Source organism: Entelurus aequoreus, linkage group LG28 (genome assembly GCF_033978785.1).
Source record: "Entelurus aequoreus isolate RoL-2023_Sb linkage group LG28, RoL_Eaeq_v1.1, whole genome shotgun sequence".
In the NCBI taxonomy this organism is placed as follows: domain Eukaryota; kingdom Metazoa; phylum Chordata; class Actinopteri; order Syngnathiformes; family Syngnathidae; genus Entelurus; species Entelurus aequoreus.
Window position 1 is genome coordinate 9,200,743 of NC_084758.1, and position 26,428 is coordinate 9,227,170.

Here is a 26,428-nt window from a genome sequence, read left to right on the forward strand (position 1 = left end):
ATGATGGCAGTCACACATAAGAGATAGGTGTAGACTGCAATATGATGGCAGTCACACATAAGAGGTACGTGTAAACTGCAATATGATGGCAGTCACACATAAGAGATACGTGCAGACTGCAATGTGATGGCAGTCACACATAAGAGAAACGTGTAGACTGCAATATGATGGCAGTCACACATAAGAGATACGTGTAGACTGCAACATGATGGCAGTCACACATAAGAGGTACGTGTAAACTGCAATATGATGGCAGTCACACATAAGAGATACGTGCAGACTGCAATGTGATGGCAGTCACACATAAGAGATACGTGTAGACTGCAATATGATGGCAGTCACACATAAGAGATAGGTGTAGACTGCAATATGATGGCAGTCACACATAAGAGGTACGTGTAAACTGCAATATGATGGCTGTCACACATAAGAGATACGTGCAGACTGCAATGTGATGGCAGTCACACTAAAGAGATACGTGTAGACTGCAATATGATGGCAGTCACACATAAGAGATACGTGTAGACTGCAACATGATGGCAGTCACACATAAGAGGTACGTGTAAACTGCAATATGATGGCAGTCACACATAAGAGATACGTGCAGACTGCAATGTGATGGCAGTCACACATAAGAGATACGTGTAGACTGCAATATGACGGCAGTCACACATAAGAGATAGGTGTAGACTGCAATATGATGGCAGTCACACATAAGAGATATGTGCAGACTGCAATATGATGGCAGTCACACATAAGAAATACGTGTAGACTGCAATATGATGGCAGTCACGCATAAGAGATACGTGTAGACTGCAATATGACTCAAAAACAAAAACAAAAACAGCATAAAAGCTAAATCAAGCAGTCATTAAAATAAAAACAAATAGTTGAAAGTATCAGTTTGTGGTTATCACTCAGCACATTTTCCATTAGTGGCATGAAAAGATGAAGTTATTTCTGCGAGCACTCAACAATCAGGCCCGTTCATCTTCTCACTGCTGATTACTCTTTATGCTAATTAGGCTAATTGCTTTTGTGGCTCAAACAATAATTAACACCCACCAAAAAACAACAACAGGTTGAGTAGATTACTGTGCTGAAAAATACTGTATGATTTAAATATGCCTGCTGCCCAACATTACAAATAACTGAGGCAAACCTGCTTTTAAAATGTTCTGGAAGCTCCTGCACACAAAAGGGAATGTGTTGAAATATTTGCCTGTACTGTGATTCCTCTGCTCCTACTTCCAACAGTGGTGCTGCTATCAAACTACAAAGACACACTTGAAATCCAATCATTTTCTCAAAAAATCGACAGTGCGCCTTATAACCCGGTGCGCCTAATGTACAGAATGATTCTGGCTGTGCTTATCGACCTCGAAGCTATTTTATTTGGTACATGGTGACCAGTAGATGGCAGTCACACATAATAATTATGTGTAGATGATGCCAGTAAACGACACCAACATTTTAAATGTTCCATTAAGAATATAAAACATTACACACGGCACTCGAAAATATGTCAAAATTTTTTAGTAGGACTTTCGTAAGCCATGAAGTTGCACCACTTGATGGATTTTCAGTGCATTAAGGCTACCATAGTCAGACGTACTGTGCTTCAACATACGAGTATTATTATGGTGTGTGTGTGTATAAGGACCGCAGAATGGCACCTAATAGCAGATATATTATCTGGCTTTTTGTTTCGCAATATTACGCAAAACCCACTTTTCTTACCTTCTGGTACCTGCTGATGTGTATTTTGGGATCTGTATAAGTCCTAAAAATGTGTGCCCGTCCGCCATTGTAGTCCGTAGCTTATTCTTGTTCTCTGTCACATTCATCTTCCACTGTTGCCATTTCTAATATAAAGTAGTGTAAAGTTCTTACTTATATCTGTCGGTAAACTCACCATGAAAGCACTAAAACATACCGGTGTAGTGAGTTTACATTATTCACTCAAGGAACTTTAATTATTATTTTTTCCGGCGTCGTCGTTGTACTACTTAGCCACGTAAATAAGAGTGCCCACAAAACGGTGCATCCTGAAGAGACTTGAAGATGATGTGTAAAACATCATCAATGCAACATTTTGACCAAAGAACTACCATCACATGTTATGTAGACCACAAGGAAGTCTTTTACATTTAGAAAAAAATAATGTGTCTCATAATCCGGTGCATCTTTTGCATTAAAAAAAAAAGACCTGACTAGACCCGCTCATCGGCATTGGGCCCTGTAATCCGGTGCGCCCTATGGTCCAAAAATCACGATTAATCCGATTGACTTGAAATTTCTCACACAGCTCTACAAAGCTTTTTGGCATTTAACCGAATCAGTGCCAAATTTAGTTCACTCCTTCAGTGGAGCAACAAGCACATGCGTGTGGAATTTGAGCAATTTGCAGAAAACAAATAAAGCAATTAAAGAAAAATGTAAAAATGTGAAAAAAATGAAAAATAAAAATAAAAATAAATAAATAGATAAAAATACAAAAAAATGTGTGGACAACCATTATAACTATTTTAATGGTTGTCAACACATTTTTTGTATTTTGTTTTGCTTTATTTTCTCATGATACTGTACTGAATCTTTGTATTATTTTGTACAATTTTCCATTTTGTCTATAATTTGTGCACTGCAAAAAGTCAGTGTTCAAAAACAAGAAAAAAAAATACAAAAATGAAGGGTATTTTATTTAAACTAAGCAACATTTTCTGCCAATACAACAAGAAAATTCGGCTTGTCAAGACTTTCCAAAACAAGTAAAATAAGCTAACCTCAATGAACCCAAAAATAGCTTAAAATAAGTATATTCTCACTAATAAGAAGTGCACTTTTCTTGGTAGAAAAAAAAAAAGAGACCTTTTTGCTCAATATGTTGAAAAATATTCCTAAATGAAGTAAATGCTAGTGCCATTATCTTGACATAATGATATGCGCTCGGCATTACATTTCTTGAAACCAGCAAACGTATACTCAAAACTAGTTTATTGTTCTTAATGGAGGTGTTTCGGGCACGTCTGACCACGGGGGAAGACCCAGGACACGTTGGGAAGACTATGTCTCCCGGCTGGCCTGGGAACGCCTCGGGATCCCCCGGGAGGAGCTGGACAAAGTGGCTGGGGAGAGGGAAGTATGGGCTTCCCTGCTTAGGCTGCTGCCCCCGCGACCCGACCTCAGATAAGCGGAAGTGTGGAAATTGCACACTGACCAAGACATTGTCGAACGTGGTTTTGTGTTTGGTAGCGCCCACGTTTTTATATTAAAATGATTAGAAGGTCGCTAGTGTTGCTGGCCTTGCTTTTTCTTTTTCTTTTTCTTTAATTTCCAGGATAAAACCTTCCATCATTTTGTCATCATCATTTGTAGGGCGACTTTTTAATGCTCAATAAGCGTCGACTGATTGACTTGGCGAGGCCGCGCCCTCCTGATGACACGCCATCACTTTTCCTGGGCTGGATGAGCGTGAAGCAGCTTATGTGACAATAATAACAACACACAGGAAGTGAGAGAGTGAACATCATGATTAAGTCGTCTGTTTTCATCGCAAAATTCCACAGTATTCTGGACATCTGTGTTGGTGAATCTTTTGCAATTTGTTTAATGAACAATGGAGACAGCAAAGAAGAAAGCTGTAGGTGGGAAGCGGTGTGTTAGCGGCGGGCTGCAGCAACACAAACACGTAGAGAACTGGGACAACAGAGACTCTTACCAGGAGGACTTTGAGTTGGATACGCTACGGTACTTTGGGCTGTGGGATTGAGTGTGTTGTGCGGGTGTTTGATTTGTATTGGCGTGTTATATGGACGGGATCTTTCATCCTCGCTCAAATTAATGGGGAAATCGTCGCATTCTCGGTCCGAATCGCTCTCGCTGCTGGTGGCCATGATTGTAAACAAGAAAATCACATTTCAGTAGGAAGGCCTACTGAAATGAATTTGTTTTATTTAAACGGGGATAGCAGATCTATTCTATGTGTCATATTTGATCATTTTGCGATATTGCCATATTTTTGCTGAAAGGATTTAGTATAGAACAGGGGTCACCAACGCGGTGCCCGCGGGGACCAGGTAGCCCGTAAGGACCAGATGAGTAGCCCGCCGGCCTGTTCTAAAAATAGCTCAAATAGCAGCACTTAGCAGTGAGCTGCCTCTATTTTTTAAATTGTATTTATTTACTAGCAAGCTGGTCTCGCTTTGCCCGACATTTTTAATTCTAAGAGAGACAAAACTCAAATAGAATTTGAAAATCCAAGAAAATATTTTAAAGACTTGGTCTTCACTTGTTTAAATACATTCATTAATTTGTTTTCTTTGCTTCTTATAACTTTCAGAAAGACAATTTTAGAGAAAAAATACAACCTTAAAAATGGTTTTAGGATTTTTAAACACATATACCTTTTTACCTTTTAAATTCCTTCCTCTTCTTTCCTGACATTTTAAATCAATGTTCAAGTAAAAAAAAAAAAAATTTATTGTAAAGAATAATAAATACATTTTAATATAATTCTTCATTTTAGCTTCTGTTTTTTCGACAAAGAATATTTGTGAAATATTTCTTCAAACTTATTATGATTTAAAATTCAAAAAAATTATTCCGGCAAATCTAGAAAATCTGTAGAATCAAATTTGAATCTTATTTCAAAGTCTTTTAAATTTCTTTTAAAATTTTTGTTCTGGAAAATCTAGAAGAAATAATGATTTGTCTTTGTTAGAAATATAGCTTGGTCCAATTTGTTATATATTCTAACAAAGTGTAGATTGGATTTTAACCTATTTAAAACATGTCATCAAAATTCTAAAATTAATCTTAATCAGGAAAAATTACTAATGATGTTCCATAAATTATTTTTATTCGAATTAGCTAGTTTTTCTCTTCTTTTTTTCGGTTGAATTTTGAATTTTAAAGAGTCGAAATTGAAGATAAACTATGTTTCAAAATTTAATAGTCATTTTTTTCGTGTTTTCTCCTCTTTTAAACCGTTCAATTAAGTTTAAATATCATTAATTATTAATAATAACATAGAGTTAAAGGCAAATTGAGCAAATTGGCTATTTCTGGCAATTTATCGAAGTGTGTATCAAACTGGTAGCCCTTCGCATTAATCAGTACCCAAGAAGTAGCTCTTGCTTTCAAAAAGGTTGGTGACCCCTGGTATAGAACAACGACGATAAAGATTGCAACTTTTGGTATCTGATAAAAAAAAAGGCTTGCCCCTACCGGAAGTAGCGTGACGTAGTCAGTTGAACATATACGCAAAGTTCCCTACTGTTTACAATGATGGCCGCATGAAGTGAGAGAGATTCGGACCGAGAAAGCGACAATTTCCCCATTAATTTGAGCGAGGATGAAAGATTTGTGGATGAGTAAAGTGCAAGTGAAGGACTAGTGGGGAGTTGAAGCTATTCAGATAGGGAAGATGCTGTGAGAGCCGGGGGTGACCTGATATTCAGCTGGGAATGACTACAACAGTAAATAAACACAAGACATATATATACTCTATTAGCCACAACACAACCAGGCTTATATTTAATATGCCACAAATTAATCCTGCATAAAAACACCTGCGTGTTTGTTACGCTAGCTCCTAGCTCCTCTGCTAGCTCCTAGCTCCATAGAACACGCCAATACAATTCAAACACCTGATCAACACACACAATCACTCAGCCCAAAAGACCGTTCACCTAACCCAAGGTTCATAAAGCTTATATATTTTAAAAAAGTTACGTACATACGCAAAAAAAAGTTGCGCACATACGGTCAAGCGATCAAATGTTTAGAAGCCAAAGCTGCATACTCACAGTAGCACGTCTGCGTCTTTGTCATCCAAATCAAAGTAATCCTGGTAAGAGTCTGTGTTGTCCCAGTTCTCTACAGGCGTCTGTGTATCGAAGTCAAAAGTCCTCCTGGTTAGAGTCTCTGTTATCCGAGTTCTTCCATCTTGACTGCATCTTTCGGGAATGTAAACAAAGAAGCGCCGGCTGTGTACTGTTGTTGCTGACTACGTTCGAAAAATATGTCCATTTCGCACCGACAACTTTCTTCTTTGCTTGCTCAGCTTCCTTCTCCATAATGCAATGAACATGATTGCAACAGATTCACGAACACAGATGTCCAGAATACTGTGGAATTATGAAATGAAAACAGAGCTTTTTCGTATTGGCTTCAATGTGGAAGGCATACCCGTGTTCGCCGGGCTACGTCACGCGCATACGTCATCCTCAGAGGCGTTTCGAACCGGAAGTTTAGCGGCAAATTTAAAATGTCACTTTATAAGTTAACCCGGCCGTATTGGCATGTGTTATAATGTTAAGATTTCATCATTGATATATAAACTATCAGACTGCGTGGTCGGTAGTAGTGGCTTTCAGTAGGCCTTTAAACATCAAATATGTTGTCTTTGAAGCATATTCAACTGAATATGGGTTGAAAAGGATTTGCAAATCATTGTATTCCGTTTATATTTACATCTAACACAATTTCCCAACTCATATGGAAACGGGGTTTGTAATAAAACAACTTTTTTGTTCAGCAACGCGTCTCCGACGTCTCTTTTGATCCAGCCGTGTCGTCCTCCTGCCCGGGAGGGCGTGACAAGGCCGATTTTTACAAATTAGAATGCAAAAAAAAAAAAAAAAAAATTTTGTCTTCTTGTCTCTCATAAGGATTGTGAGAGACAAGACAAAAGCACAATTCCCCCCACCAAAAAAAGTTGTTTAAACGCCACTTTTGACACCTGGGCGGACGCACGCCGTCGTAGCCGAGCATGAGCCTAATATCCAAGACGGCTTCATTTTAAGGCGCCTTCAAGCTAAGATGGCCAGGTGTTAGCGTGTGGAGATCCCAGATGATCCCTTGCAGCTGCTGAGAGAATGCTGAGTGATAACACGCCGAGTGACAGCTCGCCAGTTCAATGCTCCTTTTGTCTCCTTGCCAGCCGCGGCTTATCTTATCTTAGCTTAGCCTAGCTGCTCGCCACAATACACAACAATAGCGATTAGATTTTTTTATTCGGGCCTTTTCAACCTGCCGTAAAGACAGACCATAACAATATTGTGCGTACATTTTGACATAAATAATGTACCACTGAGAAAATCCTTTTCAACTTATATTCAATTGAATAGACTGCAAAGACAAGATGTTTCATGTCGGAACTGAGAAATCTTTGTTATTTTTTTGCAAATATTAGCTCATTTGGAATTTGATGCCTGCGACATGTTTCAAAAAAGCTGGCACAAGTGGCAAAAAAGAGTGATGAAGTTGAGGAATGCTCATCAAAGACTTATTTGGAACATCCCACGGGTCAACAGGCTAATTGGGAACAGGTGGGTGCCATGATTGGGGTATAAAAGCAGCTTCCATGAAATGCTCAGTCATTCACAAACAAGGACGGGGTCGAGGGTCACCACTTTGTCAACAAATGCCTGAGCAAATTGTTTGAGAGCAACATTTCTCAACCAGCTATAGCAAGGAATTTAGGGATTTCACCATCTACACTCCGTAATATCATCAAAGGGTTCAGAGAAATCTGGAGAAATCACTGCACGTAAGCCGTGATATTACGAACCTTGGATCCCTCAGGGAAAAAAAGAGACATCGGTGTGTAAAGGATATCACCACATGGGCTCAGGAACACTGACAGTAACTACAGTTGGTCGCTACATCTGTAAGTGCAAGTTCAAACTCTACTATGCAAAGCCGAAGCCATTTATCAACAACTTCACTGCTTTTAGGTTTTTGTAGATATACTTTGTTCGAATAATCGAGTAATCGGACCAAACACATCATAGCTTCAAGAGTTCAACAGTTGAAATAAACAGTTTTTGAAATGTTACATTACATTAAATTTGTTGTGGTCAACACTGAAATTGCACTTTAATTTTGTTCATTAATTTAAAAAAAACAACTGCTGTATATATATATATATATATATATATATATATATATATATATATATATATATATATATATATATATATATATATATATATATATATATATATATATATATATATATATATATATATATATATTTGTTAAATGCTGGATGGCAGTAATATATAGACTAGGGTGTGTTGCCGTAGTCAGGAAGTAGTCTTTGCCATTAGGTTGAATGTCCCAGTCATGGGTTTTGTTCAGTCCCACAAAGTGTTTGCACTGTAAGTAATGCACTTATTGCACACCAGCTGTTTGATTGTATCTCAGTTGTAGTGTCATTCCTACATTTGAAGTTAAAATGCCAAATTACTAATGCTAATCGGCGGCATGTCTACGACAAATCCAATTTTAGTTAGCCTCGAGCTAGCGCATTTTGAAAACCGGAGCCTTATTTTACTTCTTAACGCCTTCTTCTTGCTGTGGTAAATACACTTTGCGTTCATATTTTGCTGTTTTTTACATTGTTGTTGTGTTTTGCGTGGTCTGAGATGTAAAAGATGTTTATATGTTGTTAATATTCAGTGTTTTATTGTTCATAGTTAATATTGTAAATCCCACTTTCTTTATTTTAATGTACATTTTGGGTGTCCCATTCAGTAAAAAACGGTAAAATTCCATTCTTTTTTTTTGAAAGGTGGTCTGTCATAACGTTTTTAGAACTCTATCGTGACTTTTGGTATTAGTGTTCCTGAAAAAAAGGGACCCCAACACACATAATGTGCAGATAAATACACTTTACATTCATATTTAGCAGTTTTTTTTTACATTTTTGTCGTGTTTTGCTTGGTCTGAGATGTAAAATATGTTCATATGTTGTTAATATTCAGTGTTGTATTGTTCATAGTTAATATTGTAAATCTCACTTTCTTTATTTTAATGTACATTTTGGGTGTCCCATTCAGTAAAAAACGGTAAAATGTCATTCCCTTTTTTTTGAAAGGTGGTCTGTCATAACGTTTTTAGAACTCTATCGTGACTTTTGGTATTAGTGATCCTGAAAAAAAGGGACCCCAAAACAGATATTGTACAGCTAAATACACTTTGCATTCATATTTTGCTGATTTTTTTACATTTTTGTTGTGTTTTGCTTGGTCTGAGATGTAAAAGATGTTCACATGTTGTTAATATTCAGTGTTTTATTGTTCATAGTTAATATTGTAAATCCCATTTTCTTTATTTTCATGTACATTTTGGGTGTCCCATTCAGTAAAAAGGGTAACATTCCATTGCGTTTTTTTAAAAAGTGGTCTGTCATAACGTTTTTAGAACTATATTGACTTTTGGTATTAGTTTTTCCTGAAAAAAAGGGACCCCAACACACATACTGTACAGATAAATACACTTTACATTCATATTTAGCAGTTTTTTTTACATTTTTGTTGTGTTTTGCTTGGTCTGAGATGTAAAAGATGTTCACATGTTAATATTCAGTGTTTTATTGTTCATAGTTAATATTGTAAATCTCACTTTCTTTATTTTAATGTACATTTTGGGTGTCCCATTCAGTAAAAAACGGTAAAATTTAATTCCCTTTTTTTTGAAAGGTGGTCTGTCATAACGTTTTTAGAACTCTATCGTGACTTTTGGTATTAGTGTTCCTGAAAAAAAGGGACCCCAAAACAGATACAGTACAGCTAAATACACTTTGCATTCATATTTTGCTGATTTTTTTACATTTTTGTTGTGTTTTGCTTGGTCTGAGATGTAAAAGATGTTCACATGTTGTTAATATTCAGTGTTTTATTGTTCATAGTTAATATTGTAAATCCCACTTTCTTTATTTTCATGTACATTTTGGGTGTCCCATTCAGTAAAAAGGGTAAAATTCCATTACGTTTTTTTGAAAGGTGGTCTGTCATAACGTTTTTAGAACTATCGTGACTTTTGGTATTAGTGTTCCTGAAAAAAAGGGACCCCAACACACATACTGTACAGATAAATACACTTTACATTCATATTTAGCAGTTGTTTTTACATTTTTGTTGTGTTTTGCTTGGTCTGAGATGTAAAATATGTTCATATGTTGTTAATATTCAGTGTTTTATTGTTCATAGTTAATATTGTAAATCCCACTTTCTTTATTTTCATGTACATTTTGGGTGTCCCATTCAGTAAAAAACTGTAAAATTCCATTCTTTTTTTTTGAAAGGTGGTCTGTCATAACGTTTTTAGAACTATTGTGACTTTTGGTATTAGTTTTTCTGAAAACAAGGGACCCCAACACACATACTGTACAGATAAATACACTCTACATTCATATTTAGCAGTTGTTTTTACATTTTTGTTGTGTTTTGCTTGGTCTGAGATGTAAAATATGTTCATATGTTGTTAATATTCAGTGTTTTAATGTTCATAGTTAATATTGTAAATCCCACTTTCTTTATTTCCATGTACATTTTGGGTGTCCCATTCAGTAAAAAACGGTAAAATTCCATTCTTTTTTTTTGAAAGGTGGTCTGTCATAACGTTTATAGAACTCTATCGTGACTTTTGGTATTAGTGTTCCTGAAAAAAAGTGACCCCAAAACAGATACTGTACAGCTAAATACACTTTGCATTCATATTTTGCTGATTTTTTTACATTTTTGTTGTGTTTTGCTTGGTCTGAGATGTAAAAGATATTCATATGTTGTTAATATTCAGTGTTTTATTGTTCATAGTTAATATTGTAAATCTCACTTTCTTTATTTTCATGTACATTTTGGGTGTCCCATTCAGTAAAAAACGGTAAAATGTAATTCCCTTTTTTTGAAAGGTGGTCTGTCATAACGTTTTTAGAACTCTATCGTGACTTTTGGTATTAGTGTTCCCAAAGGCACGTCCGACACAGACCACTAAACCCGTCATGCGTCCCCCCCCCCCCCCCTCCTCCGCACCACCATCCTCTTCCAGAGACCGCCTGCTGGGCGGATCTCCTCTAACTGGATGGAGACGTGCACCTTGGGAAGCCATTACGCATGAAATGGAGGCGTGACGGCGGCGGAACTACGGGGAGTCGCCGCCTCGCAGATGGGATGACTTATTTCAGGTGTGACCCGCAGCGTCGTGTCGTTACGGATCTCACAGTCGCTAAATTATTCAGACGCACCTCTCGCTGGTGGAGCCAGCTCAGGTGGCGTCTTAGAATAATTGTTTCTAAATTATCACAAAAACTTTGTTACATTGAGGGCCCGGTGAGAAGCAAAAGCTGTCTTTGGAACCTACCAAAGACAGTCCACTGTGTAGGGGGGGAGGCAAAATGAAGGTGTTCTGTTTCCTTTCATGTATGGTAATCAACAGCAAGATATTGTTCTAACCCAAGGACTTCAAAGCGGAGAGGAAGCAGGACCAGACTTTACGACCTCTTCTTTTGAAATGTTTGGTAACTAAAGGCAACGCTGTTTAAAAAAAAAAAAAAAAAAAAAAAAAAAAAGGCAACGCTGTTTATGACCCACTTCCCTTTGGAAGTGGAAGCTGTGGTCGTGTGGTCGGAGAAAGTCAAATAAAGGAGGGGGAGTACAATCTTTTTGCCAGAGCGTGCTGAAATACTGTGTTAGGGTACAGTGTACAGGCGACTCTCCTCAATTGAGTCCAAATTGAATTTTGTCTCTGTTTAATTCTTTGCCTCTTATCTTGTTTAATAGATGTCATCCGTGTTTGAAGCTGACAGCCAACCAGTTGTTTGGTGTTTCTAGGTCACATGACTAAAAAGTTATTGATGATTAGCAAAAATGTAATTTTTTTTTTTTTTTTTTAAATCTGGAAAAACCAACACATGAGCAATGTACAGTAATGATAACACGGTTTGGGTTTTTTAGTTCACATGACTAACAAGCTATTGAAATAAATAAATAGATGAATAAAATATGGATAATCCAACACGTGAGCCAAGTATGACATTATGAACGTGGCTTGGGGTTTTTAGGTCACATGACTAAAAAGCTATTGACGGTTGAAATTTGGAAAATGGGTGGAAAAAAACAACAACTAAAATCTGGAAAAATCAACGCGTGAGCCAAGTGAAGTAAAGGTAAAGATACATTATGAACGTGGTTTGGGGTTTTAGGTCACATGACTAAAAAGCTATTGAGGGTTGAAATTTGGAAAATTGGTGGAAAAAAAAAAAAACTACTTAAATCTGGAAAAACCAAGGCATGAGCAGAGTATATTATTAATAAACAAACAATATGAAAGTGGGTTCGGGTTTATAAGTCACATGACTAAAAAGCTATTGTCGATTAGCAAAAATGTTTAAAAAAAAATCATTGAAAAAAATCTGGAAAAACCAACACGTGAGCAAAGTATAGTAATGATGAAAAAACATTATGAACACGCTTTGGGGTTTTTAGGTCACATGACTAAAACGCTATTGAGGCTTGAAATTTGGAAAATTGGTGGAAAAAAAAACCTACTTAAATCTGAAAAAACCAAGGCATGAGCAGAGTATAATATTAATAAAAAAAAACAATATGAAAGTTGGTTCGGGTTTGTAAGTCACATGACTAAAAAGTTAGTGACGAATGACATTTGCAAAAAAATAAATAATTAAAGACTAAGAAAAAAAATCTGTAAAAATCAAGGCATGAGTCGAGTATAGTAATGATGGACAAACATTATAAAAGTGGTTTGGTGTTTCCAGGTCACATGACTAAAAAGCTATTGTCTATTATCGAAAATGCTAAAAAAAAATCATTGAAAAAAAATCTGGAAAAACCAACACGTGAGCAAAATATAGTAAAAAACATTATGAACACGGTTCAGGGTTTTTAGGTCACATGACTAAAAAGCTATTGAAATAAATAAATACATACAATCTGGAGAAACCAACGCGTGAGCAATGTACTACAATATGAAAGTGGTTTGGGGTTTTTGGGTCACATGACTAAAAAGCTATTGAAATAAATAAATACATACAATCTGGAGAAACCAACGCGTGAGCCAAGTACTACAATATGAAAGTGGTTTGGGGTTTTTAGGTCACATGACTAAAAAGTTTTGACGACTAAAATGTTGAAAATTGTCAAAAAAAAATTAAAAACTGAAATCTGAAAAAAATAAACGCATGAGCCAAGTAAATTAAAGGTAAAGATACATTATGAACGTGGTTTGGGGTTTTTAGGTCACATGACTAAAACGCTATTGAGGATTGGAATTTGGAAAATTGGTGGAAAAAAAATCTACTTAAATCTGGAAAAACTAAGGCATGAGCAGGGTATAATATTAATAAAAAAACAATATAAAAGTGGGTTCGGGTTTCTAAGTCACATGACTAAAAAGTTATTGACGGAATGGCATTTGCAAAAAAAAAAACTTTTAAAGACTAAGAAAAAGAATCTGTAAAAATCAAGGCATGAGTCGAGTATAGTAACGATGGACAAACATTGTAAAAGTGGTTTGGTGTGTCTAGGTCACATGACTAAAAAGCTATTGTCGATTAGCGAAAATGCTAAAAAAAAAAGCATTGAAAAAAAATCTGGAAAAACCAACACGTGAGCAATGTATAGTAAAAAACATTATGAACACGGTTTAGGGTTTTTAGGTCACATGACTAAAAAGCTATTGGAAAAAGAAATTTGGAAAATTGGTGGGGAAAAAAACAAACTTAAATCTGGAAAAACCAAGGCTTGAGCAGAGTATAATAATAATAAACAAACAATAGGAAAGTGGTTTCGGGTTTTTAGGTGAAATGACTAAAAAGCTACTGAGGATTAAAATTTGGAAAATTGGTGTGGAAAAAAACTTAAATCTGGAAAAACCAAGGCATGAGCAGAATATAACAATAATAAACAAACAATTGAACGATTGAAATTTCCAAAAACATTTTTTTTAAAGAATAAGAAAACAAATCGAGTATAGTAATGATGGACAAACATTATACAATTGATTTAGTGTTTCTAGGTCACATGACTAAAAAGCTATTGACGATTAGCAAACATGTTCAAAAAAATAATTTTGAAAATATCTGGAAAAACCAACACATGAGCAAGGTATAGTAATCATTAAAAAACAATATATACAAAAGAATGATTAAAAAAAATCTGGAAAAAAAACCAAAGCATGAGTCGAGTACAACATGATGAAAGTGGTTTCGGGTGTTAAGGTCACATGGCTAAAAAGCTATTGAAATAAATAGATAAATAAAAATCTGCAAAAACCAATGTTAAAATGTTTTTGTTTTTTTTACATCTGGAAAAACCAACACATGAGCAATGTATAGTAATGATGAAAAAATAATATGAACACAGTTTGGGGTTTTTAGGTCACATGACTAAAAAGCTATTGGGGCTTGAAATTTGGAAAATGGGTGAAAAAAAAATGTAATCTGGAAAAATCAAGGCATGAGTAGAGTACAATGATAATAAACAAAACATTTAAATTTGCTAAAAATATTTTTTTAAAGAATTAGAAAAAAAATCTAGAAAAAAAAATGTAAAAAAAAATCATTTTAAAAAATCTGGAAAAACCAAGGCATGAGCAATGTATAGTAATGATGAAAAAGCAATATGAACACAGTTTGGGGTTTTTAGGTCTCATGACTAAAAATGTATTGAGGCTTGAAATTTGGAAAAGGAGTGTAAAAACAATTTAAATCTGGAAAAATGAAGGCATGAGTAGAGTATAATAATAATAAACAAAAATTGAAATTTGCTAAAAATATTTTTTTAAAGAATGAGAAAAAAATCTGGAAAAAAAAAATGTAAAAAAAATACATTTTAAAAAATCTGGAAAAACCAACACATGAGCAATGTATAGTAATGATGAACAAACCATAAGAACACGGTTTGGGGTTTTTAGATCACATGACTAAAAAGCTATTGAGGCTTGAAATTTGGAAAATGGGTGAAAAAAAAACTTAAATCTGGAAAAAACAAGGCATGAGTAGAGTATAATAATAATACACAAACAATTGAAATTTGCTAAAAATATTTTTTTAAAGAATGAGAAAAAAATCTAGAAAAAAAAACAAATTAAAAAAAAAAAATAAATAAATCTGGAAAAACCAACACATGAGCAAAGTACAGTAATGATGAAAAAACAATATGAATCTGGAAAAATCAAGGCATGAGTAGAGTATAATAATAATAAACAAACAATTGAAATTTGCAAAAAATATTTTTTTAAGAATAAGAAAAAAAATCAGGAAAAAATAAAGTTTAAAAAATAAATTAAAAAAAATCTGGAAAAACCAACACATGAGCAATGTATAATAAAGATGGAAAAACAATCTGAACACGATTTGGGGTTTTTAGGTCACATGACTAAAAATTTATTGAGGCTTGAAATTTGGAAAATGGGTGGAAAAAAAAAAAATCTGGAAAAATCAAGGCATGAGTAAAGTATAATAATAATAAACCAAAAATTCAAATTTGCTAAAAATATTTTTTTAAAGAATGAGAAAAAAAATCTGGAAAAAAAACAATGTTATAAAAATAAATTTAAAAAAATATGTCAAAACCAACACATGAGCAAAGTATAGTAGTGATGGAAAAACAATATGAACACGGTTTGGGGTTTTTAGGTCACATGTAAAGCTACTGAGGCTTGTAATTTGGTAAATGGGTGGAAAAAAAACTTAAATCTGGAAAAATCAAGGCATGAGTAGAGTATAATAATAAGAAATAAACAATTAAAATTTGCAAAAACTATTTTTTTAAAGAATGAGAAAAAAAATCTGGAAAAAAAAAACAAGGCATGAGTCGAGTACGACATGATGAAAGTGGTTTGGGGTTTTAAGGTCACATGTTTAAAAAGCTATTGAAATAAATAGATAAATAAAATCTGCAAAAACCAATGTTAAAAAAAATATATATTTTTTAAAAATCTGGAAAAACCAACACATGAGCAAAGTATAGTAATGATGAAAAAACAATATGAACACAGTTTGGGGTTTTTAGGTCACATGACTAAAAAGCTATTGAGGCTTGAAATTTGGAAAATGGGTGAAAAAAAAAAACAATCTGGAAAAATCAAGGCATGAGTAGAGTTTAATAATAATAAACAAACAATTGAAATTTGCAAAAAATATTTTTTTAAAGAATAAAAACAATCTGGAAAAAACAAAACAAGGCATGAGTCGAGAACGACATGATGAAAGTGGTTTGGGGTTTTAAGGTCACAAGACTAAAAAGCTATTGAAATAAATAGATAAATACAATCTGCAAAAACCGATGTTAAAAAAAATATATATTTTTTTTAAATCTGGAAAAACCAACACATGAGCAAACTATAGTAATGACGATAAAATATATGAACACAGTTTGGGGTTTTTAGGTCACATGACTAAAAAGCTATTGAGGCTTGAAATTTGGAAAATGGGTGAAAAAAAAACTTAAATCTGGAAAAAACAAGGCATGAGTAGAGTATAATAATAATACACAAAAAATTGAAATTTGCTAAAAATATTTTTTTAAAGAATGAGAAAAAAATCTAGAAAAATAAAAAATAAAAAAATAAAAAATAAATCTGGAAAAACCAACACATGAGCAAAGTATAGTAATGATGAAAAAACAATATGAACACGGTTTGGGGTTTTTAGATCACATGACTAAAAAGCTATCGAAGCTTGAAATTTGGAAAATGGGTGAAAACAAAACTTAAATCTGGAAAAATCAAGGCATGAGTAGAGTGTAATAATAATAAACAAAAAATGTAAATTTTCAAAAAATATTTTTTTAAAGAATGAGAAAAAAATCTAGAAAAAAAAAAAAATTAAAAAAAAAATTAAATCTGGAAAAACCAACACATGAGCAAAGTATAGTAATGATGAAAAAACAATATGAATCTGGAAAAATCAAGGCATGAGTAGAGTATAATAATAATAAACAAACAATTGAAATTTGCAAAAAATATTTTTTTAAGAATAAGAAAAAAAATCAGGAAAAAATAAAGTTTAAAAAATAAATTTAAAAAAATCTGGAAAAACCAACACTTGAGCAATGTATAATAAAGATGGAAAAACAATCTGAACACGATTTGGGGTTTTTAGGTCACATGACTAAAAAGCTATTGAGGCTTGAAATTTGGAAAATGGGTGGAAAAAAAAATAATCTGGAAAAATCAAGGCATGAGTAAAGTATAATAATAATGAACCAAAAATTCAAATTTGCTAAAAATATTTTTTTAAAGAACGAGAAAAAAAATCTGGAAAAAAAACAATGTTATAAAAATAAATTTAAAAAAATCTGGCAAAACCAACACATGAGCAAAGTATAGTAGTGAACACGGTTTGGGGTTTTTAGGTCACATGTAAAGCTAATGAGGCTTGAAATTTGGACAATGGGTGGAAAAAAAACTTAAATCTGGAAAAATCAAGGCATGAGTAGAGTATAATAATAAGAAATAAACAATTAAAATTTGCAAAAACTATTTTTTTAAAGAATGAGAAAAAAAATCTGGAAAAAAAAACCAAGGCATGAGTCGAGTACGACATGATGAAAGTGGTTTGGGGTTTTAAGGTCACATGTTTAAAAAGCTATTGAAATAAATAGATCAATAAAATCTGCAAAAGCCGAGGCATGAGCAGAGTATAATAATAATGATGAACAGACAATATGAACGTGGTTTTGGGTTTTTAGGTCACATGACTAAAAAGCTGTTGAAATGTCCTCTACGAGCCATTGACCAGTCATTTATGACGGTCCCTTAGCCAGACGAGTCTGGCTGGATGTTGGACATCCAACGTGAAAGCAACTGGAAGACGTCACGTTGCACAGGACATGTTCAAAGACTCCATGATGGAAGTCGCCAGCCTCCAGACGCCATGTTGACGCGCACAGAGAGCCTCGCACTCGACCGGGTGTTGTCGACAACAAAACACGTCCCCTCGCTTTCAAGAGACGCCATTAAGCCTTCCGAGTCTCTTTGACGTATTAGTTACTGTTTTTTTCCGCCTCGCCGCCATTGATTGCGTCCCCCCGGAGCCCCCGGCGAGCGACGGGGCTGCATTTGATTACCGCCGGCAAACATTCTGACATTCACACGAGGCAATTTCCAATTACCACGCAATCGCTTTGTGACACGTAATTGTGGCTACTTTCATTTTAAATTGCTATTTGCTAGCATCTGAAGCATCTCAGAGAGCAGCTTTGGAGAGCATTCACCTCATGGCTGAAACACTGCGGAGTGTCTAAAACTGCAACTTAATAACATCTTAATAACATCTTAATAACAACTTAATAACATCCCCAGAAGATGCTCTGTAATTGACTTCTGATAGGCCCTTGTTGTATCTTTGGTGCATCAACATCCCATTAGCATTCAGGGACTAAGATTCCATTAAGAATACATTTGCAGTAACTTATAGCGTATCTCTTATGTGTGACTGCCATCATATTGCAGTCTACACGTATCTCTTATGTGTGACTGCCATCATATTGCAGTCTACACGTATCTCTTATGTGTGACTGCCATCATATTGCAGTCTACACGTATCTCTTATGTGTGACTGCCATCATATTGCAGTCCACACGTATCTGTTATGTGTGACTGCCATCATATTGCAGTCTACATGTATCTCTTATGTGTGACTGCCATCATATTGCAGTATACACGTATCTCTTATGTGTGACTGCCATCATATTGCAGTATACACGTATCTCTTATGTGTGACTGCCATCATATTGCAGTATACACGTATCTCTTATGTGTGACTGCCATCATATTGCAGTCCAAACGTATCTCTTATGGGCGACTGCCATCATATTGCAGTCTACACGTATATCTTTTGTGTGACTGCCATCATATTACAGTCTACACGTATCTCTTGTGTGTGACTGCCATCATATTGCAGTCCACACGTATCTGTTATGTGTGACTGCCATCATATTGCAGTCTACATGTATCTCTTATTAGTGACTGCCATCATATTGCAGTATACATGTATCTCTTAGGCCCTGCGATGAGGTGGCGACTTGTCCAGGGTGTACCCCGCCTTCCGCCCGAATGCAGCTGAGATAGGCTCCAGCACCCCCCGCGACCCCAAAAAGGGACAAGCGGTAGAAAATGGATGGATGGATGTATCTCTTATGTGTGACTGCCATCATATTGCAGTCTACACGTATCTCTTATGTGTGACTGCCATCATATTGCAGTATACACGTATCTCTTATGTGTGACTGCCATCATATTGCAGTCCAAACGTATCTCTTATGGGCGACTGCCATCATATTGCAGTCTACACGTACCTCTTATGTGACTGCCATTATATTGCAGTCTACACGTATATCTTATGTGTGACTGCCATCATATTACAGTCTACACGTATCTCTTGTGTGACTGCCATCATATTGCAGTATACACGAATCTCTTATGTGTGACTGCCATCATATTGCAGTCCAAACATATCTCTTATGGGCGACTGCCATCATATTGCAGTCTACACGTATCTCTTATGTGACTGCCATTATATTGCAGTCTACACGTATATCTTATGTGTGACTGCCATCATATTGCAGTCTACACATATCTCTTATGTGTGACTGCCATCATATTGCAGTCCACACGTATCTCTTGTGTGACTGCCATCATATTGCAGTCTACACATATCTCTTATGTGTGACTGCCATCATGTTGCAGCCTACACGTATCTCTTATTTGTGACTGCCATCATATTGCAGTCTACACGTATCTCTTATGTGTGACTGCCATCATATTGCAGTCTACACGTATCTCTTATGTGTGACTGCCATCATATTGCAGTCTACATGTATCTCTTATGTGTGACTGCCATCATATTGCAGTATACATGTATCTCTTATGTGTGACTGCCATCATATTGCAGTATACACGTATCTCTTATGTGTGACAGCCATCGTATTGCAGTATACACGTATCTCTTATGTGTGACTGCCATCATATTGCAGTCCAAACGTATCTCTTATGGGCGACTGCCATCATATTGCAGTCTACACGTATCTCTTATGTGACTGCCATTATATTGCAGTCTACACATATATATTATGTGTGACTGCCATCATATTACAGTCTACACGTATCTCTTATGTGTGACTGCCATCATATTGCAGTATGCACGTATCTCTTATGTGTGACTGCCATCACATTGCAGTCTACATGTATCTCTTGTGTGTGACTGCCATCATATTGCAGTCCACACGTATCTCTTATGTGTGACTGCCATCATATTGCAGTCCACACGTATCTCTTATTTGTGACTGCCATCATATTGCAGTCTACACGTATCTCTTATGTGTGACTGCCATCATATTGCAGTCTACACGTATCTCTTATGTGTGACTGCCATCATATTGCAGTCTACACGTATCTCTTATGGGCGACTGCCATCATATTGCAGTCTACACATATATCTTATGTGACTGCCATTATATTGCAGTCTACACGTATATCTTATGTGTGACTGCCATCATATTGCAGTCTACACATATCTCTTATGTGTGACTGCCATCATATTGCAGTCCACACGTATCTCTTATGTGTGACTGCCATCATAGTGCAGTCTACACATATCTCTTATGTGTGACTGCCATCATATTGCAGCCTACACGTATATCTTATGTGTGACTGACATCATATTGCAGTCTACACGTATCTCTTATGTGTGACTGCCATCATATTGCAGTCTACACGTATCTCTTATGTGTGACTGCCATCATATTGCAGTCTACACGTATCTCTTATGTGTGACTGCCAGCATATTGCAGTCCACACGTATCTCTTATGTGTGACTGCCATCATATTGCAGTCTACACATATCTCTTATGTGTGACTGCCATCATATTGCAGTCCAAACGTATCTCTTATGGGCGACTGCCATCATATTGCAGTCTACACGTATCTCTTATGTGACTGCCATTATATTGCAGTCTACATGTATCTCTTGTGTGTGACTGCCATCATATTGCAGTCCACACGTATCTCTTATGTGTGACTGCCATCATATTGCAGTCTACACGTATCTCTTATGTGTGACTGCCATCATATTGCAGTCTACACGTATCTCTTATGTGTGACTGCCATCACATTGCAGTGTACATGTATCTCTTGTGTGTGACTGCCATCATATTGCAGTCCACACGTATCTCTTATGTGTGACTGCCATCATATTGCAGTCCACACACGTATCTCTTATTTGTGACTGCCATCATATTGCAGTCTACACATATCTCTTATGTGTGACTGCCATCATATTGCAGTCTACACGTATCTCTTATGTGTGACTGCCATCATATTGCAGTCTACACGTATCTCTTATGTGTGACTGCCAGCATATTGCAGTCCACACGTATCTCTTATGTGTGACTGCCATCATATTGCAGTCTACACATATCTCTTATGTGTGACTGCCATCATATTGCAGTCCAAACGTATCTCTTATGGGCGACTGCCATCATATTGCAGTCTACACGTATCTCTTATGTGACTGCCATTATATTGCAGTCTACATGTATCTCTTGTGTGTGACTGCCATCATATTGCAGTCCACACGTATCTCTTATGTGTGACTGCCATCATATTGCAGTCTACACGTATCTCTTATGTGTGACTGCCATCATATTGCAGTCTACACGTATCTCTTATGTGTGACTGCCATCACATTGCAGTGTACATGTATCTCTTGTGTGTGACTGCCATCATATTGCAGTCCACACGTATCTCTTATGTGTGACTGCCATCATATTGCAGTCCACACACGTATCTCTTATTTGTGACTGCCATCATATTGCAGTCTACACATATCTCTTATGTGTGACTGCCATCATATTGCAGTCTACACGTATCTCTTATGTGTGACTGCCATCATATTGCAGTTTACACGTACCTCTTATGTGTGACTGCCATCTACTGGTCTCACTTATCATTTGACCATCTACCAAACAAAATAGCTTTGAGGTGGGTAAGCACAACCAGAATTGTGGCGTACATTAGGTGCACCGGCTTATAAGGCGCACTGCTGAGTTTTGAGAAAATGAAAGGATTTTAAGTGTGCCTTTTAGTCTGAAAAACTGAACAACTGAAGTATTTAAGCCTTGACGGAAGGTTTTTTTTGTTTTTGTCCTTTTTTTTCCGTCGCCGGTGTCGTAAAAGTGAGGTATTAATGCTGAATTGACCCCGCCCGCTTGTGTAATCATCGGAAGAAGGCTCCGGCGCATGAATTATTTATGACTTCTCTCCGGCACGGCTCATCCTCGTCAAGTGAGACTGCTGAAAAGAAGCCAGAGTGAGACCTCTCCTCTCGATTTATGGACGGACAAGAAGTGGCGTGACACTCACTGTTTAGAGGAGATGAAGCGGTCATTTACACTTTTTTTCCCATTTTTTTATGTAAATCACGCGACGAGGGAAGGTTGTTTATTTTCAAGCTAATCAATTAGCAATAAGCTAATCAATCTCCCTGTCACGAGATTACAAAAAATAAAGGAAGGATACAATTCAGTAGCGGGCGCGTCCTCAATTAGCAAGTAATGAGGTGAGAGGACGAGCCCTGATGGTGGGGGACATAAATCAACACTTGTGGGGTTTTTCAGGGGCTCAGGCTTAGACTGATTTTCTTTTTTTTCTCACCTTTCCACTCCAGTGTTTACCTATTTCTCACCTTTTTTGTAAGGGGCGCCGGAAGTTGACAGACCCGTAAGCGATCCTGTTCTGTCTCCCTTTAATTTTTGATCCTGTCCTGTCCCCCTGTAATGTTTGATCCTGTTCTGTCTCCCTGTAATGTTTGATCCTGTTCTGTCTCCCTGTAATGTTTGTCTGATCTTGAACGGGTTTGTGCTGAAAAGAAAGTTTCGTTGTACTTGTGCAATGACAATAAAGACCTACCTACCTACCTTACACACACGTTTATGTGTGCTATGGCTATGAGGTTTTTTTTCCTTGGCCTCAGTCTGGACCCCCTCTCCAGGGGCCCAGGCTTAGACTGATTTTTTTTTTTTTTTTTTATCACCCCTCCACTCCAGTGTTTACCTATTTATCACCTTTTTTGTAAGGGGCGCCAGAAGTTGACAAACCCGTCAGCGATCCGGTTCTGTCTCCCGGTAATGTTTGATCCTGTTCTGGCTCCCTGTAATGTTTGTCTGATCTTGAACGGGTTTGTGCTGAAAACAAAGTTTCGTTGTACTTGTGTAATGACAATAAAGACCTACCTACCTACCTTACACACACGTTTATGTGTGCTATGGCTATGAGGTTTTTTTCCCCTTGGCCTCAGTCTGGACCCCCTCTCCAGGGGCCCAGGCTTAGACTGTTTTTTTTTTGTTTTTTTATCACCCCTCCACTCCAGTGTTTACCTATTTATCACCTTTTTTGTAAGGGGCGCCGGAAGTTGACAGACCCGTCAGCGATCCTGTTCTGTCTCCCTGTAATGTTTGATCCTGTTCTGTCTCCCTGTAATGTTTGATCCTGTTCTGTCCCCCTGTAATGTTTGATCCTGTTCTGTCTCCCTGTAATGTTTGATCCTGTTCTGTCTCCCTGTAATGTTTGATCCTGTTCTGTCTCCCTGTAATGTTTGATCCTGTTCTGTCTCCCTGTAATGTTTGATCCCGTTCTGTCTCCCTGTAATGTTTCTCTGGTCTTGCACGGGTTTGTGCTGAAAACAAAGTTTCGTTGTACTTGTGCAATGACAATAAAGACCTACCTACCTACCTTACACACACGTTTATGTGTGCTATGCCTATGAGGTTTTTTTTCCCTTGGCCTCAGTCTGGACCCCCTCTCCAGGGGCCCAGGCTTAGACTGATTTTTTTTTGTTTTTTTTTATCACCCCTCCACTCCAGTGTTTACCTATTTATCACCTTTTTTGTAAGGGGCGCCAGAAGTTGACAGACCCGTCAGCGATCCGGTTCTGTCTCCCGGTATGGATGATACCACACATTTAGGTATCGATCTGATACCAAGTAGTTACAGGATCATACATTGGTCATTTTCAAAGTCCTCATGTGTCCAGGGACGTATTTACTGACTTTAGAAACATAATATACCTTTACAAAAAAAAGGAAAAAAGATTTTGTGACGATAAAAAATATCGATGTAATCATAGTAGTATCGACTAGATACGCTCTTGTACTTGGTATCATTACAGTGGATGTCAGGTGTAGATCCACCCATGGCATTTGTTTACATTGTGACGGCGGTGAGATATTGTATCCTCCTACGGTGTGTAGTGAAGCATGTTTAGGTATTCCTCATCCTCCAGTGATAATGCTACTTGTAAAAAAACGTACTTTATTTGTCGCCATGGAGGCCAGGATTAGTGATTTAGAAGTAGCTGAAACACTGTGGATGTGTGTTAGCTGCGAGCTAGTTAGCCATGTCTTAAAGCAGCTCTTCCTGAGGGTGTTTCAGTGTTATAACTTCACCTTTATCTTTACTTTTTACACCAAAATGCGTCCATTCTCCCTTTTCTGTCTACACACTGTGTCTGCTTGTAAGTACTCTGTGTGTGTGTGCTGCCCAACAGCAGTAAAACCAGCAATGTCATGATTGACTATTTGCTTGATCAGTAACTTAACAAAGCTCCAAAGTTTTGTTTCACCTCCATCGTAGTTCACTAAGACGGGTCCTCGATTATATTTGTCATTAGGGCCTGGAATCTAGCTCTGCGAGACCCGGGATAGCTGAGTGGTTAACACTGTTGGCCACCAAGCAAGGGGTACTGGGTTCAAATCCCAGTAGAGAGTTAGTGTTTTGTTTCACTATCATTGTGATTTTGTGAGACAGGTTCTCAATTAAATATGTCATTGGGGCCCGAAATCTAGCTTCAAGAAGACCAAGAATAGCTTAGTGGTCAAAGCAGCTAGTGCCCAATCGAATGGGACTGGGTTCGAATCCCAGTCAGATCGTTTGGTGACTAGGAAAGATCCAGTCAGAGAAATTACTCTTTTATATCATAGATTACTGAGACAGGTTCTCAACTAAATATGTCATTGGGGACGGAAATCTCCTGTGAAGAAGACCACAGATAGCTGAATGGTTAAAGCAGCTAGCTCCCAATTGAAGGGTTCTGGGTTCAAATCCCAGTCAGGTCACTCTGAAGGTAGTAAAGATCTAGTCAGAGGAATAAATCTTTTGTATGATAGTTTAAAGAATCTCAATTATATATGTCATTGGGGCCCAAAATCTAATAACAAAAAGACTAAGGGTAGCTGAATGGTTAAACAGCTAGCTCCCAATCATAGGGTTCTGCGTTCAATCCCAGTCAGATCTTTGATTTGTGTTTTGTAACATGTATTTAAAACAACAGAGTTCTCCTGTCTTAGAAAGGATCTTTGACCTGCATTTTTCCACAGTACAGTGCTCCCGTCAAACAATATCTTTGTTCTGTGACAGGAGCACTCCACTGTATTATCCTGAATCAGATGCACCTGTGTGAGGTCGTTAGCTGCATAAAGACACCTGTCCAATCAGTAAGAGCCAAACATTCAGCATGGCTAAGAGCAAAGAGCTGTCCAAAGACACCAGAGACAAAATGGTACAACTCCACAAGGATGGAAAGGGCTACGGAGAAATTGCCAAGCAGCTTGGTGAAAAAAGGTCCACTGTTGGAGCAATCATTAGAAAATGGAAGAAGCTAAACATGACGGTCAATCTCAATGGGAGTGGAGCCCCATGCAAGATATCACCTGGTGGGGTCTCAATGATGCTAAGAAAGGTGAGGAATCAGCCCAGGACTACACGGCAGGACTTGGTCAATGACCTGAAAAGAGCTGGGACCACTGTTTCCATGGTCACTGTTGGTAATAACGTCATGGTTTGAAATCATGCATGGCACGGAAGGTTCCCCTGCTTAAACCAGAACATGTTAAGGCCCGTCTTAAGTTTGCCAATGACCATTTGGATGATCCAGAGGAGTCATGGGAGAAAGTGTTGTGGACAGTGTTTTATCACATCTCTATCATAGTTTACAGACACAGGTTCACCATTACATCTGGTCTTAAGAAAACCCAAGGTAGCTCAGTGGGTTACATCAATACTGTTAACCAAGGGGTACTGGGTTCAAGTCCCACTTACAGTTTTATATCATAGTTTACTGAGACAGGTTCTCAATTAAATGTTTCATTGCGGCCCTAAAACTTTATTCTAGAAGACAAAAGATAGCTGAAGGGTTAAACAGCTACCTCCCAGTCAAAGGGTTCTGGGTTCAATCCCAGTCAGGTCACTCTACAACTACTAAATATCCACTCGGAGCAATTAGTCTTTTAAATGAAAGTTTACTGAGACAGTTCTCAAATATATATGTCATTGGGCCCGGCAATCTGGTAATAAAAAGAACAAGAATGGCTGAATGGTTAAACAGCTAGCTTACAATCAAAGGGTTGTGGGTTCAAACCCAGTCTGGTCACTCTACAACTACTAAATATCTACTCAGAGCAATTAATCTTTTAAATGAAAGTTTACTGAGACAGTTCTCAATTATATATGTCATTGGGGCCCGGAAATCTGGCAATTGTATGGCCGAGGATAGCTGAATGGTTAAACATCTAGCTCCCAACAAAGGGTTCATGGGTTCAATCCCAGTCCAAGGTCCAAGCAAGGG